Genomic DNA, 20,930 nt, shown 5'->3' with positions numbered 1-20,930 from the left:
CGCTGAGAGAAGAGAAATGAGAGAGAGAGAGGGAGAGAGAATGGTAGGGACAGAGAGAGAGAGAGGGAGAGAGACAGAGAGAAGGGAGAGAGAGAAGGGGGAGAGAGAGAGGGGGAGGGAGAGAGGGAAGAGAGAAAAGGGAGGAGAGAGAAGAGAAGGGGGGAGAGAGAAAGGGCGAGAGGAGGTAAGAGGGAGATTTGAGAGAATGTGAATAGAAGATGATCTTCAGGGCATGATACAGGGTTGGGGTCAAACAGAGTACACAGCACCTAGTTGTTTAAATGCTTTTAACATTGCATGTGTGGTGTCAGTACATTAGGGGATGTTTATGAGAGAGAGAGAGAGAGAGAGAGAGAGGAAGGAGAGGAAGCGAGAGAGCAGAGAGCAGAGACGAAGAGAGCCAGTGTTGAGACGAGAGCGACGAGAGAAGAGAGAGAGAGAGAGAGAGAGAGAGAGAGAGAGAGAGAGAGAGAGAGAGCGAGAGCGAGAGCGAGAGCGAGAGGGAGGAAGGTCTACGTATATTCATGAGCAGAAAGGGGAACTTTAATTTGGTCCAGACTCTCTCAAAGTGAACATCCAACACACTTGTAGTAGGTGATCATATCTGCCTGCAGAGTTAACCAGTGGATATCTCCTGTCTATCCTGTGTGTGTTTACCACCATGCCATCCTACACAGTGACGGTGGCTACAGGGAGCCAGTGGTTTGCAGGGACTGATGACTACATATACATCACCCTGGTGGGAACAGAGGGCTGCAGTGAGAGGACTTTACTGGACAAACCACTCTACAATGACTTTGAGAGAGGGGCGGTGAGTTGAGTTACAGTGGCTTGTGTGGTTAGGGTTTTGTCTGTCGGGCTCACTGTCCGGAGTTCGTGTTAGAGTGAGATTGAAGGTTTCACAGTGTGTGCATTACTTGAAAGACAGAGTTGACCTTGTTAATGACAATTATTGGAAATATTGTACCTTCATCAGACTTGAGACTGGAGATTTACTTAGTAGAAAGCTTCCTCTGGTATTTGTCCTGAAGACTAAACTTCAAAAGAAAGGAATTGATTGTGCTCTTTAGGATGACTGGTTACTAGTTGTGTAGACAATTACATACACTATATATTCAAAAGTATGTGGACACCCCTTCAAATTAGTGGATTCGGCTATTTCAACCACACCCATTGCTGACAGGTGTATAAATTCGAGCACACAGCCATGCAATTTCCATAGACAAACATTGGCAGTAGAATGGCATTACTGAAGAGCTCAGTGACTTTCAACGTGGCACCGTCATAGGATACCACCTTTCCAACAAGTCTTTTCGTCAAATTTGTGCCCTTGTAGAGCTGCCCCGGTCAACTGTAAGTGCTGTTATTGTGAAGTGGAAACGTCCAGGTGCAACAACGGCTCAGCCGCGAAGTGGTAGGCCACACAAGTTCACAGAACGGGACCGCAGAGTGCTGCAGCGCATTACAATCGTCTGTCCTCGGTTGCAATACTCTCTACCAAGATCCAAACTGCCTCTGGAAGCAACGTCAGCACAAGAAATGTTTGTCAGGAGCTTCATGAAATGGGTTTCCATGACCGAGCACCCGCACACAAGCCTAAGATCACCATGTGCAATGCCAAGAGTCGGCTAGAGTCGTGTAAAGCTCGCCTCCATTGGACTCTAGAGCAGTGGAAACATTCTCTGGAGTGATGAATCTCGTGGATGCCATGAGAACCCTACCTGCCCCAATGCACAGTGCCAACTGTAAAGTTTGGTGGAGGAGGAATAATGGTCTGGGGCTTTTTGTCATGCTTCGGGCTAGGCCCTTTAGTTCCAGTGAAGGGAAATCTTAACTCTACAGCATACAATGATATTCTAGACAATTCTGTGCTTCCAACGTTGTGGCAACAGTTTGGGGAAGGCCCTTTCCTGTTTCAGTATGACAATGCCCCCATGCGCAATTCACGGTTCATACATAAATGGTTTGTAGTGGACCTCCCGATTGGCGCAGAGCTGTAAGCCACTGCATCATAGTGCTTGAGGCGTCACTACCGGGTTCGATCCCAGTCTGTGTCACAGCTGGCCGTGACCGGGAAACCCATGAGGTGGCGCACAATTGGCCCAGCGTCGACCGGGCTAGGGGAAGATTTGGCCTGCCGGGATTTCCTTGTCTTATTGTGCTCTAGCAACTCCTTGTGGCAGGCCGGGCGCCTGCCATCTGGATGGTGTTTCCTCCGACACGTTGGTGCTTCTGGGTTAAGCGAGCAGTGTGTCAAGAAGCAGTGCGGCTTGGCAGCGTCGTGTTTCGGGGGACGCATGGCTCTCAACCTTTGCCTTTGCAGCGATGGGACAAGACTGTAACAACCAATTGGGTAAAAGTACAAAAAATGTGTTTGTTGAGATCGGTGTGGAAGCACTAGACTGGCCTACACAGAGCCCTGATCTCAACCCCATCAAACTTTTTGGATGAATTGGAACGCCGACTGCGAGCCAGGCCTAATCGCCCAACATCAGTGCCCAACCTCACTAATGCTCTTGTGGGTAAATGGAAGCAGGTCCCCGTAGTTCCAACATCTAGTGGAAAGTCTTCCCAGAAGAGTGGAGGCTGTTATAGCAGCAAAGGCAGGACCAACTCCATATTAATGCCCATGATTTTGGAAAGAGATGTTTGACATCCTGGTGTCCACATACTTTTGGTCATGTAGTGCATGTGTTGGATCACAAAACATCTACCTCTGGAAGCCCTCACAAGGCCCCTGTCGGGGAAAATTCACTGAAATCAATGTACATTAACAGTAACATTTGACATGCCATTTGGACATACTTATATTTATATATCATTCCATGTCATTTTTATCAGTATTGTAGTGTAACCAGGCACTGCAAAGTGCATTTTGCACCATAACTGGAGCAATGCTAATAACTGGTCCCCTTACCAATAAAAAAGATATACTGTATATTTATATATATATATATAATTGATGTCGGAAGTTTACATACACCTTAGCCAAATACATTTAAACTCAGTTTTTGCCACAATTTCTGGCATTTAATCCTAGTAACAATTCCCTGTCTTAGGTCAGTTAGGATCACCACTTTATTTTAAGAATGTGAAATGTCAGAATAATAGTAGAGAGAATAATTTATTTCAGTTCTTTCATCACATTCCCAGTGGGTCAGAAGTTTACATACACTCAATTAGTATTTGGTAGCATTGCCTTTAAATTGTTTAACTCGGTCAAACGTTTCGGGTAGCCTTCCACAAGCTTCCGCACAATAAGTTGGGTAAATTTTGGCCCATTCTCCTGAACAGAGCTGGTGTAACTGAGTCAGGTTTGTAGGCCTCCTTGCTCGCACAGGCTTTTTCAGTTCTACCCCAAATTGCTATAGGATTGACGTCAGGGCTTTGTGATGGCCACTCCAATACCTTGACTTTGTTGTTCCTTAAGCCATTTTGCCACAACTTTGGAAAGTATGCTTTGGGTCATTGTCCATTTGGAAGACCCATTTGCGACCAATCTTTAACTTCCCTGACTGTATGTCTTGAGATGTTGCTCTTCAATATATCCACATACTTTTCCTACCTCATGATACCATCTATTTTGTGAATGCAACCAGTCCCTCCTGCAGCAAATCACCGCCCACAACATGATGCTGCCACCCCCGTGCTTCACAGTTGGGATGGTGTTCTTCGGCTTGCAAGCTCTCCATTTTTCCTCCAACATAACGATGGTCATTATGGCCAAACGTTATATTTTTGTTTCATCAGACGAGGAAATTTCTCCAAAAAGTACGATCTTTGTCCCCAATGTGCAGTTGCAACCGTAGTCTGTCTTTTTCATTGGGTTTCGGAGCAGTGGTTTCTTCCTTGCTGAGCGGCCTTTCATGTTATGTTCCGATATAAGACTCGTTTTACTATGAATATAGATACTTTTGTACCTGTTTCCTCCAGCATCTTCACAAGGTCCTTTGCTGTGTTCTGGATTGTTTGCACTTTTCGCACCAAAGTACGTTCATCTCTAGGAGACAGAACGCGTTCTCCTTCCTGAGCGGTATGACGGCTGCATGGTCCATGGGTGTTTATACTGCATACTATAGTTTGTACAGAATGAACGTGGTATGTTTGGAAATTGCTCCCAAGGATGACCCAGACTTGTGGAGGTCTACAATTTTGTTTCTGATGTCTTGGCTGATTTCTTTTGATTTTGCCGTGATGCCATGCAAAGAGGCACTGGGTTTGAAGGTAGGCCCTTGAATACATCCACAGGTACCCTCCAATTGACTGAATGATGTCAATTAGCTTTATCGAGAAGCTTCTAAAGCCATGACATAATTTTCTGGAATTTTCCAAGCTGTTTAAAGGCACAGTCAACTTAGTGGTATGTAAACTTCTGACCCACTGGATTGTGATACAGTGAATTATAAGTGAAATTATCTGTCTGTAAGCAATTGTTGGAAAAATTACTTGTGTCATGCACAGTAGATGTCCTAACCGACTTGCCAAAACTATAGTTTGTTAACAAGAAATATGTGGAGTGGTTGAAAAACTAGTTTTAATGACTCCAACCTAAGTGAATGTAAACTTCCGACAACTGTTTATACTCAAGGACATTCTAGACAATTATGTGCTTCCAACTTTGTGGCAACAGTATGGGGAAGGCCCTTTCCTGTTTCAGCATAATTTTTTTATTTTACTGTTCCCCAGTGTAAGATCTGCCACAGATCTGTTGCAGGATCAAGCCCAGCCCTGTAAGAACATCTGTCATCAGGTTCACACTGCAAGCTGAGAAAAGAGGAACCACTCAGTCAGTCAGTGAGGTTACACATAAACTTGATGAGCTCTATTCTCTTAAATAAATTGTGCCTGAAATTGTGTTCCAATATGAGTCAAGGGGAGTAATCCATAGAGATGAAGTAAAGAGACTTTACTGTGATTCGTTCCATTTACACAGTGCTATTTACCTGGTTGTCACCTGGAAATACAATGGATTCGATTATATAATGCATTTTTTAAGGCGCTCAAATCTCTTTACATTGATTGTCCTGTAGAAACTTGCCTTTACCACTACACAGTACAGTACTAGATAAAAGGGTTACGCTCCGGGGCAGAGTGAGTCCTGGAGGCGCCATCACCACCATCGCTGTTACTGTGTATGAGGGTGGTCTAACGGAATCAGATTACTACATTCAATTCTCTGCTCTTTCACTCTAATGAAGCAAAATAACAACATAAGGCGTCTTCTACAGCCAATAGCTGATGAGTGACCTGCTCGTGACCTCATGGCCCATGAACACCACATTGAAGTTCAATAAAAATCTTCCCTATCTGATCAAAATTGTCAACTCATTCTGGCATTAAAAGCTTCACCAGTGTCTGAGTCTTGTTCCCTAGATGCAGTTGTACTCTTTAGTTCAGATGCATCGGCTGTATACTTCCTCTATTGCACTAACCATCAGTGACTCATGAGCTCGTATCAACCTCATGCTGTCTCTTTCTGACTGTTGTATCTGGACCCCAGAAAGAGTACCTGGTGCAAAATTAACAACTATGGGGATCCCAACAAACACAATAAACCTTGTTCAGTGTAAGTCATTCATTGAAAAAAATTGCTTTCCGTAACAGTGACAACCTGGTAATGACTATTGTCCGTCCTCAGGTTAGGCTGAATCTGGGTCCGGGAATTAGCCCATTATGTTTACTCTACACAGGATGAGAGCAAGCTCAATCGCTCTAAACCTGGTTGTCCGTCCTCAGGTGGACTCGTATGATGTGACGGTGGGGGAGAACCTGGGAGAGATGGAGCTAGTGAAGATAGAGAAGAATAAGTACTGGGTTCATGATGACTGGTACTGTAAGTACATCACAGTGAAGACTCCCTCTGGAGACTACGTAGAGTACCCCTGCTTCCACTGGCTGGTGGACGACAAGGAGGTGGTCCTTAGGGATGGCAGAGGTACCTGTGTGTCTGTCGGTCGGTCACATCTGTCTGTCTGCCGGTCTGTCTGTCGGTTTGTCTCTCTCTTTGTCAGTCTGTCTGTCTATCGGTCTGTCGGTCTGTCTCTCTTTGTCTGTCTATCAGTGTGTTAGTCTGTCTCTTTGTCTGTCTCTCGTTTGTCTGTCTGTCTGTCTGTCCTGTCTGTCTGTCTGTCTGTCTGTCTGTCTGTCTGTCTGTCTGTCTGTCTGTCTGTCTGTCTGTCTGTCTGTCTGTCTGTCTGTCTGTCTGTCTGTCTGTCTGTCTGTCTGTCTGTCTGCTGTCTGTCTGTCTGTCCTGTCTGTCTGTCTGTCTGTCTGTCTGTCTGTCAATAAACTGTCTCCTCTCTTATGTTAAGGAACACAAGTCAATCCAGAAACATCTTCATTACGGGTTTTCACTTTTTTTTAAGCACGGTTGCCAAAGGACGACAAGACCAGACTGGAGAAGCAGCACCGACGTAAAGAGCTGGAGAGCAGACGGAAACCTACAGGCAAGAGCTGGGTTTATGGTGTAGCACACATCTACATCACAATTGTAACATACTGATAATATACCAAGATGCGTTAATCAAATACATGTATTCAATGTATTGAACTAGTCATGTTTTCTAGTTTCCAATGCACTGACTTTATAAAGTGTAGCCTAACAGTAAAAGATCTGCGCACAGTGTTACGTAGTGTAGTCCTAATTCAGTAGTGCTGCTGACCTGCTAGTGATTCTGTGATGGTCCTGCTGTGTATAGATGGAGTGAGTGGCAGCCTGGGTTTCCTATGAGTATAGATGCCAACACACACAAGGAGCTTCCCAGAGACATCCAGTTTGACAGCGAGAAAGGAGTGGACTTCATCTTAACTACAGTAAGGCGTAAGTACTGCATCCATACTAAACTCTGTAACCATTGTCCTATCATTACAGGGTTACAGGTTCAACCCCTGCTACCACTGTTTCCCCTCATAACTGTTTCCCCTCATCACTGTTTCTCCTCATCACTTGTACACTCATCACTTTTACACTCACCACTTGTTTCCCCTCATCACTTGTACACTCATCACCGTTTCTCCTCATCATGTTTCCCTCATCACTTGTACACTCATCACTTTTACACTCATCACTGTTTCCCCCTCATCACTTTTACATCATCACTTTTACACTCATCACTGTTTCCCCTCATCACTTTTACACTCATCACTTTTACACTCATACACTGTTTCCCCTCATCACTTTTACACTCATCACTTTTACACTCATCACTGTTCCCCTCATCACTTTTACACTCATCACTTTTACACTCATCACTGTTTCCCTCATCACTTTTACACTCATCACTTTACTGTTCTTATTTTACTCTTATTATTATCTATCCTGATACCTAGTCATTTACCCTGCCTTCATGTACATATCTACCTCAAATACCTTATTATTATCTATCCTGATGCCTAGTCACTTTACCCTGCCTTTATGTACATGTCTACTCAAATACCTTATTATTATCTATCCTGATACCTAGTCACTTTACCCCTACCTTCATGTACATATCTACCTCAAATACCTTATTATTATCTATCCTGATGCCTAGTCACTTTACCCTGCCTTCATGTACATGTCTACTCAAATACCTTATTATTAACTATCCTGATGCCTAGTCACTTTACCCTGCCTTCATGTACATGTCTACCTCAAATACTTTTTACTCTGCACATTGATCTTGTACTGGTACTCCCTGTATATAGCTCCACATTGATCTGGTACTGATACTTCCTGTTTAAGCTCACATTGATCTTGTACTGTAACTCCCTGTATATAGCTCCACATTGATCTGGTACTGATACTCCTGTTTATAGCTCCACATTGATCTGGTACTGGTACTCCTGTATATAGCCCACATTGATCTGGTACTGGTACTTCCTGTATATAGATCCACATTGATCTGGTACTGGTACTCCTGTATATATCTCCACATTGATCTGGTACTGGTACTCCCTGTATATAGCTCCACATTGATCTGGTACTGATACTCCATGTATATAGCTCCACATTGATCTGGTACTGGTACTTCCTGTATATAGCTCCACATTGATCTGGTACTGGTACTCTCTGTTTATAGCTCCACATTGATCTGGTACTGGTACTTCCTGTATATAGCTCCACATTGATCTGGTACTGGTTACTCTCTGTTTATAGCTCCACATTGATCTGGTACTGGTACTTCCTGTATATATCTCCACATTGATCTGGTACTGGTACTTCCTGTATATAGCTCCACATTGATCTGGTACTGATTACTCCATGTATATAGCTCCACATTGATCTGGTACTGGTACTTCCTGTTATAGCTCCACATTGATCTGGTACTGGTACTCTCTGTTTATAGCTCCACATTGATCTGGTACTGGTACTTCCTGTTTATAGCTCCACATTGATCTGGTACTCCCTGTATATATCTCCACATTGATCTGGTACTGATACTCCCTGTTTATAGCTCCACATTGATCTGGTACTGGTGCTTCCTGTTTATAGCTCCACATTGATCTGGTACTCCCTGTATATATCTCCACATTGATCTGGTACTGATACTCCCTGTTTATAGCTCCACATTGATCTGGTACTGGTACTCCCCTGTATATAGCTCCACATTGATCTGGTACTGATAGTCCCTGTATATATCTCCACATTGATCTGGACTGGTACTCTCTGTTTATAGCTCCACATTGATCTGGTACTTCCTGTATATAGCTCCACATTGATCTGGTACTGGTAGTCCCTGTATATACTCCACATTGATCGGTACTGGTACTTCCTGTATATAGTCCACATTGATCTGGTACTGGTACTCCCTGTATATAGCTCCACATTGATCTGGTACTGGTACTTCCTGTATATAGCTCCACATTAATCTGGTACTGGTACTCCCTGTATATAGCTCCACATTGATCTGGTACTGGTACTTCCTGTATATAGCTCCACATTGATCTGGTACTGGTACTCCCTGTATATAGCTCCATTCTTGTGTATTTTATTTTATTCCTCTTGTGTTACTATTTTATAAAATGTTTTAACTGCATTGTTGGGAAGGGCTCGTAAAGCAAGCATTTCATGGTAAAGTCTACACCAGTTGAAATTACATTTCAAAAACTTACAGTAGGCCTCTTTCCAATGTGGAGATTTACACTCGGTTTAATTTGTACTCTATACAGTGCTAAACCTTCATGAGGTCTCTTTCCAATGTGGAGATTTATACTCAGTTCAATTTGTACTCTCTACAGTGCTAAACCTACAGTAGACCTAGTCTTTCCAATGTGAAGATTTACACTGGGTTTAATTTGTACTCTCTACAGTGCTAAACCTACAGGCCTCTTTCCAATGTGGAGATTTACACTTGGTTTAATTTGTACTCTCTACAGTGCAGGCCTCTTTCCAATGTGGAGATTTACACATGGTTTAATTTGTACTCTCTACAGTGCTAAACCTACAGCAGGCCTCTTTCCAATGTGGAGATGTCCATGTAGAAGACCCATGCTTGTCATAATAGGGAATTTTCTGTTTTTTAGGGGCAGTATTTTTTTATTGCATTGACACTTATGCTCTAAATGTCAGGTTGTCCAGGATAGTGAGGTTATCTAGTCAGGTGTTCCTCAGAATGGTTTTTTTAATGTTCTCAAAGGGACTTCTTGGTTTGAATAAAGGCTAAATGGGAAACAGAAATCCACTGTTGGCTCAGTAGGTGGGTTGTGAGTAGTATGTAAATGTGACTAAAAGGTAACCTGTTTAAAAGCTCTGTATGAAAGCCTGTGGAACAGGAGAGTTAATGTATGAGTAACCATGGAAATTTGCATGTATCCTACACATCACCAGACCTAAACACAAACACATATTGTTTCAATTTTTTTATTCATTTTTTATTTCATCTTTATTTAACCAGGTAGGCTAGTTGAGAACAAGTTCTCATTTACAACTGCGACTTGGCCAAGATAAAGCAAAGCAGTGCGACACAAACAACAACACAGAGTTACACATGGAATAAACAAGCGTAGTCAATAACACAATAGAAAAAAAGAAAGTCTATATACAGTGTGTTCAAATGGAGTAAGGAGGTAAGGCAATAAATAGACCATAGTAGCGGAGTAATTACAATTTAGCAAATTAACACTGGAGTGATAGATGAGCAGATGATGATGTGCAAGGAGAAATACTGATGTGCAAAAGAGCAGAAAAGTATATAAAAACAATATGGGGATGAGGCAGGTAGATTGGGTGGGCTATTTACAGATCCGCTATGTACAGCTGCAGCGATCGGTTAGCTGCTCAGATAGCTGATGTTTAAAGTTAGTGAGGGAAATATAAGTCTCCAGCTTCAGTGATTTTTGCAATTCGTTTCAGTCATTGGCAGCAGAGAACTGGAAGGAAAGGCGGCCAAAGAGGTGTTGGCTTTGGGGATGACCAGTGAAATATACCTGCTGGAGCGTGTGCTACGGGTGGGTGTTGTTATCGTGACCAGTGAGCTGAGATAAGGCGGAGCTTTACCTAGCATAGACTTATAGATGACCTGGAGCCAGTGGGTCTGGCGACGAATATGTAGCGAGGGCCAGCTGACTAGAGCATACAGGTCGCGGTGGTGGGTGGTATAAGGGGCTTTGGTAACAAAACGGATGGCACTGTGATAGACTTCATCCAGTTTATTTTGTAAATGACATCACTGAAGTTGAGGATCGGTAGGATAGTCAGTTTTACGAGGGTATGTTTGGCGGCGTGAGTGAAGGAGGCTTTGTTGCGAAATAGGAAGCAGATTTTAGATTTAATTTTGGATTGGAGATGTTTAATATGAGTCTGGAAGGAGAGTTTACAGTCTAGCCAGACACCTAAGTATTTGTAGTTGTCCACATATTAAAGTCAGAACCGTCCAGAGTAGTGATGCTAGTCGGGCGGGTGGGTGCGGGTAGCGAGCGGTTGAAAAGCATGCATTTGGTTTTACTAGCGTTTAAGAGCAGTTGGAGGTCACGGAAGGAGTGTTGTAAGGCATTGAAGCTCGTTTGGAGGTTAGTTAACACAGTGTCCAAAGAAGGGCCAGATGTATTCAGAATGGTGTCGTCTGCGTAGAGGTGGATCAGGGAATCACCCGCAGCAAGAGCGATATCGTTGATATATACAGAGAAAACAGTCGGCCCGAGAATCGATCCCTGTGGTACCCCCATAGAGACTGCCAGAGGTCCAGACAACAGGCCCTCTGATTTGACACACTGAACTCTATCAGAGAAGTAGTTGGTGAACCAGGCGAGGCAATCATTTGAGAAACAAAGGCTGTTGAGTCTGCGGATAAGAATACGGTGATTGACAGGGGTGGGAGGGAGTGGTTGCAACTCAATATTAGGAAGTTGTCCTTAATGTTTGGTCTACTCAAAGGCGTGATGAGGAACTAGAGGAAGTGGCTGGTGTATCGGGTGTAGCACCCGCCCGACCGTGTATTTATAGTCCTGAGAAGTGTTGGTGTCATCGATGACTAACTGTTTGCTGTGGCTTGTTTGAACAACGGAATTATGTGGCAGCTGATTTATTTGTGCAGATGAATTATTTGTGCAGATGAATTATTTGTGCACTGAATTATTGTGCAGCTGAATTATTTGTGCAGATGAATTATTTGTGCAGCTGAATTTGCTTATCTGCAGAGAGCACAGGGTACAAAGGACTACATGCAGTACGTTGTGCTATTAAGACATTGCACAATGCTTGATGTAGCTTTACCAACGACTGGTGATGGGTAGGATTACATTCAAAGCATGATGACTGACCTACATTGATAGTACCAATGTATCATGACTAGTAAACATTACTCACCAGGAGGTGAGTAGCAGCATTCTCGGTATCCCAAATGTTGTTGCCAAAGTACTGCACACACTATGTGCGCGAATCATAACAAAAGGAAGGAAGCAGTAACTCTATCCATACAATTAATCCCTAACAACCAACGCTGCTAACGTTCTAATATAAGGTGGATAAGTGTGTAAAGAATGTGTACATACATCATCAACTCCTGAATTGTCTTGTTTGTTGATCACATTGAAATTGGAAGAAAATAACAACATAAATCTTAGCTTCGCTTGACCATCCTGATCTCCCGAGATGACATTGTTTTCTCTACATGGTACGCAGAGAGGTCAGTCAGGAGGGTGGATCAGGAATCATAAATCTCCTGCAGCTATGATGATGTTGTCCTTTCCTCCCCAGGATAGAGAACCTGGTGTGAACCAGTTGTCCTTTCCTCCCCAGGATAGAGAACCTGTGTGTGAACCAGTTGTCCTTTCCTCCCCAGGATAGAGAACCTGTGTGTGAACCAGTTGTCCTTTCCTCCCCAGGATAGAGAACCTGTGTGTGAACCAGTTCATGCACATGTTCCAGTCTTCCTGGAATGACTTTGCTGACTTTGAGCGGATCTTCGTCAGGATCAAAAACACCATCTCAGGTGTGTGGTCTTTTTCCTGAATTGGTCACTGTTTTCTCCATAGAAAAGTATCTTTCAGAAAAAGTTGTTTTTTTTCATGTCGTAAGTCTCTGGTGTGTGTTTTGTCAGACGTTGTAAGACCTTATGTAAGACCGCGCATATACTAGCTGTTTCTGCAATCATACTTCTCCCTCTCCTCTCCTCCTCCACTCTCCTTTCCTCTTCTCTCTCTCCTCTCCTCTCCTCTCTCCTCTTCTCCTCTTCTCCTCTCTCTCTCTTCTCCTCTCTCTTTTCTCCTTTTCTCCCCTCCCCTCCCCTCCCCTCCCCCTCCCCTCCCTCCCTCCTCTCTCTCCTCTCCTCTCTCTCCTCTCTCTCCTCTTCTCTCCTCTCCTCTCCTCACCCTATTCTATCCTAGAGTATGTGATGGAGCACTGGCAAGAGGACTTTATGTTTGGATACCAGTACCTGAACGGCTGTAACCCAGTGATGATTCAGAAGTGCACCAAGCTGCCAGAGAAGTTCCCCGTTACACACAACATGGTGGCAGACTGTCTGGAGAGAGAGATGACTCTGGAGGAGGAGATCAAGGTAGAGACTGAACCCATAGAGATCCTATTAAATTATTCTAATTCCTAATTCTTGACATGTCACATGTCACCTGCACGCAGTTGTGCAAGCATATACACATGCATGCACACATCACATCCACTCACTGTACCTGTGACAAAAGACATACACACAAAAAAGGATAATTCTAAGACATTCACCCCTTGTATTACGTGTTGTTTGCAGGCTGGTAACATCTACCTAGCAGACTATGAGTTGATGGAAGACATCAGTCCCAACAGTACAGACCCCTGTACTCTACAGTACCTGGCTGCTCCCATCTGTCTGCTGTACAACAACAGCCAGCGCAAGATCCTGCCTCTGGCCATACAGGTAGGCTACTCTGTGTGCTTAGAAAAACACTAGGGAGCCGTTGGCTAGTGTTAACCCTAGCCATTAGCCAAATAGCTCAGCTGAACAACTGTTTGTGTCATAATAGTGTAAAGTTTAAGTCCTTTTGTCAATTGTTATAAGGGTCGTTCCACAAAATTAGTGGCTTTTGCATCCCTTTGATATCTTAAGTAGAAACTGTGCACAAATATTGCATAAAAATGTATAAAAAAGTGAATAAAGGCTTGCTAAAGTGTCCCTCTGTCAACCCTTTATCACTTCTAGGAAGATTTTAACCAACTTAATCCCAAAAGTTATCAAAGTTTTACCATCATTGTAAAGCCCTAGTTATTTTGTTGCTTTGATAGTCATTTCTGAAGATTATTAGTTATTTAATGTGAATAGTGATTGGCTTGGGGGTAGAAGCTGTTTAGAAGCATCTTGGACCTAGACTTGGCGCTCCGGTGCCGCTTGCCGTGTGGTAGCAGAGAGAACAGTCTATGACTAGGGTGGCTGGAGTCTTTGACAATTTGTAGGGCCTCCCTCTGACACCTCCTGGTATAGAGGTCCTGGATGACAGGAAGCTTGGGCCCGGTGATGTACTGGGCCATACGCCCGGTGATGTACTGTGCCATACGCATACGCACTACCCTCTGTACCAGGCAGTGATGCAACCCGTCAGGATGCTCTCGATGGTGCAGCTGTAAAACCGTTTGAGGATCTGAGGACCCATGCCAAATCTTTTCAGTCTCTTGAGGGGGAATAGGTTTGTCGTGCCCTCTTCACGACTGTCTTGGTGTGCTTGATCCATGTTAGTTTGCTGGTGATGTGGACGCCAAGGAACTTGAAGCTTTCAACCTGCTCCACTACAGCTTCGTCGATGAGAATGGGGGTGTGCTCGGTCCTCCTTTTCCTGTAGTCCACAATCATCTCCTTTGTCTTAACCAGGTTGAGGGATACGTTTTTGTCCTTGCACCACATGATCAGGTCTCATCGTTGTCGGTGATCAGGTCTACCACTGTTGTGTCATCTGGAAACTTAATGATGGTGTTGGAGTCGTGCCTGGCTGTGCAGTCATGAGTGAACAGGGAGTACAGGAGGTGACTGAGCACGCACCCCTGAGGGGACCCTGTGTTGAGGATCAGCGTGGCGGATGTGTTGTTACCTACCCTCACCACCTAGGGGTGGCCCGTTAAGAAGTCCAGGATCCAGTTGCAGAGGGAGGTGTTTAGTCCCAGGGTCCATAGTTTGTTGATGAGCTTTGAGGGCACTATGATATTGAATGTTGAGCTGTAGTCAATGAATAGCATTCTCACATAGGTGTTCCTTTTGTCCAGGTGGGAAAGGGCAGTGTGGAGTGCAATAGAGATTTCATCATCTGTGGATCTGTTTGGGCGGTATGCAAATTGGAGTGGATCTAGGGTTTCTGGGATAATGGTGTTGATGTGAGCCATGACCAGCCTTTCAAAGCACTTAATGGCTACAGACGTGAGTGCTACGGGTCGGTAGTCATTTAGGCAGGTTACCTAAGTGTTGTGTTCTTGGGCACAGGGTCTATTGTGGTCTGCTTAAAACATGTTGGTATTACAGACTCGGATAGGGAGAGGTTGAAAATGTCAGTGAAGAGACTTGCCAGTTGGTCAGCGCATGCCCGGAGCACACGTCCTGGTAATCCGTCTGGCCCTGCGACCTTGTGAATGTTGACCTGTTTAAAGGTCTACCCACATTGGCTGTGGAGAGCGTGATCACACAGTGGTCCGGAAAAGCTGGTGCTCTCATGCATGTTTCAGTGTTATTTGTCTCGAAGCGAGCATAGAAGTAGTTTAGCTCGTCTGGTACACTCGTATCACAGGGCAGCTCTCGGCTGTGCTTCCCTTTGTAGTCTGTAATGGTTTGCAAGCCTTGCCACATCCGACGAGCATCGGAGCCGGTGTAGTACGATTCGATCTTAGTCCTGTATTGACGCTTTGCCTGTTTGATGGATCGTCGGAGGGCATAGCGGGATTTCTTATAAGCTTCTGGGTTAGAGTCTCGCTCCTTGAAAGCGGCAGCTCTAGCCTTTAGCTCAGTGCGGATGTTGCCTGTAATCCATGGCTTCTGGTTGGGGTATGTACATACGGTCACTGTGAGGACGACGTCATTGATGCACTTATTGATGAAGTCAATGACTGGTGTGGTGTACTCCTCAATGCCATAGGAAGAATCCCGGAACATATTCCAGTCTGTGCTAGCAAAACAGTCCTGTAGCTTAGCATCTACTATGGTCTATTTATTGCCTTACCTCCTCACGCCATTTGCACACACTGTATGTAGACTTTTTCTATTGTGTTATTGACTGTACGTTTGTTTATTCCATGTGTAACTCTGTGTTGTTGTTTGTGTCGCACTGCTTTGCTTTATCTTGGCCAGGTCACAGTTGTAAATGAGAACTTGTTCTCAACTGGCCTACCTGGTTAAATAAAGGTGAAATAAATAAAACATCTGCTTCATCTGACCACTTTTTATTGACCGAGTCACTGGTGATTCCTGCTTATATTTTTGCTTGTAATCAGGAATCAGGAGGATAGAATTATGGTCATATTTGTCAAATGGAGGGCGAGGGAGAGCTTTGTATACATCTCTGTGTGTGGAGTAGAGGTGATCTAGAGTTTTGTATGTCTCTATGTGTGGAGTAGAGGTGATCTAGAGTTTTGTATATGTCTCTGTGTGTGGAGTAAAGGTGATCTAGAGTTTTATATGTGTTTCTGTGTGTGGAGTAAAGGTGATCTAGAGTTTTGTATGTGTCTCTGTGTGTGGAGTAAAGGTGATCTAGAGTTTTTATATGTGTTTCTGTGTGTGGAGTAAAGGTGATCTAGAGTTTTGTATGGTCTCTGTGTGTGAGTAAAGGTGATCTAGAGTTTTGTATGTGTTTCTGTGTGTGGAGTAAAGGTGATCTAGAGTTTTGTATGTGTTTCTGTTTGTGGAGTAAAGGTGATCTAGAGTTTTTGTATACATCTCTGTGTGTGGAGTAAAGGTGATCTAGAGTTTTGTATGTGTTTCTGTTTGTGGAGTAAGGTGATCTAGAGTTTTATATGTGTTTCTGTGTGTGGAGTAAAGGTGTCTAGAGTTTTTTATGTGTTTCTGTTTGTGGAGTAAAGGTGATCTAGAGTTTTGTATAGTCTCTGTGTGTGGAGTAAAGGTGATCTAGAGTTTTGTATATCTCTGTGTGTGGAGTAAAGGTGATCTAGAGTTTGTATGAGTCTTGTGTGTGGAGTAGAGGTGATCAGAGTTTTGTATAGTCTCTGTGTGTGGAGTAAAGGTGATCTAGAGTTTTGTATATCTCTGTGTGTGGAGTAAGGTGATCTAGAGTTTTTGTATGGTCTCTGTGTGGAGTAAAGGTGATCTAGAGTTTTGTATGTGTCTCTGTGTGTGGAGTAAAGGTGAACTAGAGTTTTGTATGTGTTTCTGTGTGTGGAGTAAAGGTGATCTAGAGTTTTGTATGGTCTCTGTGTGTGGAGTAAAGGTGATCTAGAGTTTTGTATGGTCTCTGTGTGTGGAGTAAAGGTGATCTAGAGTTTTGTATGTGTCTCTGTGTGTGGAGTAAAGGTGATCTAGAGTTTTATATGTGTCTCTGTGTGTGGAGTAAAGGTGATCTAGAGTTTTGTATGGTCTCTGTGTGTGGAGTAAGGTGTCTAGAGTTTTGTATGGTCTCTGTGTGTGGAGTAAAGGTGATCTAGAGTTTTGTATGTGTTTCTGTGTGTGGAGTAAAGGTGATCTAGAGTTTTGTATGTGTCTCTTGTGTGTGGAGTAAAGGTGATCTAGAGTTTTGTATGAGTCTCTGTGTGTGGAGTAACAGGTGATCTAGAGTTTTGTATGTGTCTCTGTGTGTGGAGTAAAGGTGATCTAGAGTTTTGTATGAGTCTCTGTGTGTGGAGTAAAGGTGATCTAGAGTTTTGTATGTGTCTCTGTGTGTGGAATAAAGGTGATCTAGAGTTTTGTATGTGTCTCTGTGTGTGGAGTAAAGGTGATCTAGAGTTTTATATGTGTCTCTGTGTGTGGAGTAAAGGTGATCTAGAGTTTTCTTTCCCTCTGGTTGCACATTTAACATGCTGATAATTTTTGTTTTTACCTCTTGAGATGGGAAAACGTGTTTTTTATCAAGTTGAACATGTGCTCTTTATGACAGAATGTTAAAATAAGTCAGAAGTTCGTTACACTTCTCGAAAGGCACCGAATTGATGGAACGACCCATACGCTTACATCACATGTTTCTTCACCATCTAGTAAAACATACTTCTCCTCTCCTCCTGCCATGTTCTTCCTCTCTCTCTTCCTCCCCTTCATCCTCCCCCTCCTCATTCTCCCTCTCTTCCTCCTCCTCCTCCTTTCTGTCTCCTAGCTGGGTCAGACTCCAGGCAAGGACAACCCTATCTTCCTGCCCAGTGATGGTCAGTATGACTGGATGCTAGCTAAGATCTGGGTCCGCTCCTCTGACTTCCACATCCACCAGACAGTCACACACCTTCTGAGGACTCACCTGGTCTCGGAGGTGTTTGGAGTGGCCATGTTCAGACAGCTTCCTGCTGTACACCCTGCATATAAGGTACACCAACTACACGTCAGTCTGTGCTTGAGTTTTGTTCCTGCTAATGTGACTGAATAGTTGATTCATTGATAGGTTAGTTATATATTTACTGATTGATTGATCGACTGGTTGACTGACTGATGGTCTGTCCTACTCTAGTTGCTCCTTCCTCACATTCGTTTCACCATTGCCATCAATACCAAGGCCAGAGAGCAACTCATCTGTGAGTTTGGCATCTTCGATAAGGTGAGAACGTGTGTGTGTTTGAGAGTGAGAGTGAGAGAGACAGAGACATAGACAGATTCAGTTAATGTGTCTGTCTCTCCTCATGCCAACAGTACAGTTAATGTGTCTGTCTCTCCCCAGATCAACAGTGCTGTTTATGTGTCTGTCTCTCCTCAGGCCAATGGTACAGTTAATGTGTCTGTCTCTCCCCAGGCCAACGGTACAGTTAATGTGTCTGTCTCTCCCCAGGCCAACGGTACAGTTAATGTGTCTGTCTCTCCCCAGACCAACGSTACAGTTAATGTGTCTGTCTCTCCCCAGACCAACGGTACAGTTAATGTGTCTGTCTCTCCTCAGGCCAACGGTACAGTTAATGTGTCTGTCTCTCCTCAGGCCAATGGTACAGTTAATGTGTCTGTCTCTCCTCAGGCCAACGGTACAGTTAATGTGTCCGTCTCTCCTCAGGCCAACGGTACAGGAGGTGGAGGTCATGTTGAGATGATCCAGAAGGCCATGAGGTTACTGACCTTCAGATCTCTGTGTTTCCCTGATGCCATTAAGGCGCGCGGGGTGGACAGCCCTGAGGACCTACCCTACTACTACTACAGAGATGACGGGAACAGGGTCTGGGATGCCACCAAGAGGTCAGAGGTCATAGGGGGGTGTGTGTGGGGGGGGACCAGACCAATCACCAGGAAGAGATGCAAGGCGGTGGCTAACCCTCACCCTAGCTTCATGTCCACACACTGGCTCAACCCTCTTCCTAGCTTCATGTCCACACACTGGCTCAACCCTCACCCTAAACCTAGCTCATGTCCATACACTGGCTCAACCCTCACCCATCTTCATGTCCACATCATTGATCAGCCCTCACCCTAAACCTTAGCTTTATGTCCACATCATTGATCAACCCTCACCCTAAACCTAGCTTCATGTCCACATCATTGGATCAACCCTCACCCTAAACCTAGCTTCATGTCCACATCATTTGATCAACCCTCACCCTAAACCTAGCTTCATGTCCAACATCATTGATCAACCCTTACCCTAAACCTAGCTTCATGTCCACATCATTGATCAACCCTCACCCTAAACCTAGCTTCATGTCCACATCATTGATCAGCCCTAACCCTAAACCTAGCTTCATGTCCTACATCTTGATCAGCCCTCACCCTAAACCTAGCTTCATGTCCACATCATTGATCAACCCTCACCCTAAACCTAGCTTCATGTCCACATCATTGATCAGCCCTAACCCTAGCTATTATTCTAACCCTAAGCCTACATTTTCTTTTGACCCTAGTTTTGTGTGGGACGTGGTGTGTATCTACTACGACAGTGACAACACAGTACAGAAGGATGAGGAGATCCAGGCGTTCGTTAAAGATGTCTGCAGCTTTGGGATGCAGGACCTTGATTGCTGTGGTGGGTACAAACACATAATAACCAACAAACACTACAATGGCATAGCCTGCTTTAAAATATTTGAGTTATCTGCAATACAAATACATACTTCTTATTTCTCTGGATTGTGTTGAAAGACGTAGCTGACCACGCAGTAACATTATCGATATTTAGCTATGCAGACACCCTTGTATACAGACATGTACTTAACTTTTGAGTTGGCCAATAGCCTCTCTGTCAGGGACTGGTTAGTGGCTCACTGATGGAACAAGTGTCAAAATAAACATCCTGTGTTGCGCCCAAAAACTTGTTAAACATCCTGTGTTGCGCCTTTTACTTAACTTGGCGTTAAACAAGGGCTGACCACTGCACTCTATGGCTCCCGAGTGGCGCAGCGGTCTAAGGCACTGTATCTCAGTGCTGGAGGCATCACTACAGACCCTGTTTCGAATCCAGGCTGTATCACAACCGGCCGTGATTGGGAGTCCCATAGGGCGGCGCACAATTGGCCTAGCGTCGTCTGGGTTTGTCCGTTGTAGGCTGTCATTGTAAATAAGAATTTGTTCTTAACTGACTTGCCTAGTTAAATAAAGTTTAAATTTAAAAATAAATAAATAAAATGACAAGGACTCATTCAATATCACTATTTTCAATATTTTTTTTATATTTAACTCTGCATTGTTGGAAAAAGACCCGTAAGTAAGCATTTCACTGTTGGTATTCACCTGTTGTTTATGAAGCATGTGACAAATAACATTAAATTGGATTATATGGAAACTTTTTCTGCAGAGTTTCCCAAATCCCTGAAGACACGTGAGGATCTCACAGAGTACCTGACTGTCATCATCTTCACTGCCTCTGCTCACCATGCTGCTGTCAACTTCGGACAGGTAACATTTAGGGCTAGATTCAATCAGATTGACATCTGCATAGCGTTGTTTTGGCGGTCTAACTGTAGGTCTGCTAAATTACTAAAATGTTGATGTAAAAAATGGTGTTGGAGGTGGAACAGCATTAGAGCTGTGAAATCTACAAGCGGCTCACTGCGTTACCTTATCAAGGATCACTGCGTTACCTTATCAAGGATCACTGCGTTACCTTATCAAGGACAGTGCCGTTGGATGCAGTGAAACCACACTTGACTATAATTCCATGCAGCTGCGTTAAAAGTGTATGCAACCACGTTACAAATTCAAACACTCAAATTAGATTGATAGGCATAAATCCCCCCATCCAAATTAACATGAAAACATGCATTAGCTTAATAATGATGTCTAACATTGATAGAGGTTACACTTTCTAGTGACGGTTTTTGAACTTCTAACGCAGTAGAGATCATAAGGAAGTGGTTTGTAACTTCTAATGCAGTAGGAATCATAAGGGAGTGGTTTGTAACTTCTAACGCAGTAGGG

General features: G+C 43.9%; 1 pseudogene; it reads left to right on the top strand.

Annotated features, from left to right (window-relative positions):
* Window positions 1-566: 566 nt before the first annotated feature.
* The window catches only part of LOC112069489 (polyunsaturated fatty acid 5-lipoxygenase-like), a 30,159-nt pseudogene continuing 9,795 nt past the window's right edge, over window positions 567-20,930 (top strand).

Source organism: Salvelinus sp. IW2-2015, unplaced genomic scaffold (assembly GCF_002910315.2).
Source record: "Salvelinus sp. IW2-2015 unplaced genomic scaffold, ASM291031v2 Un_scaffold1026, whole genome shotgun sequence".
Lineage (NCBI taxonomy): Eukaryota > Metazoa > Chordata > Actinopteri > Salmoniformes > Salmonidae > Salvelinus > Salvelinus sp. IW2-2015.
This window is presented reverse-complemented; position numbering and strand designations above follow the sequence as displayed.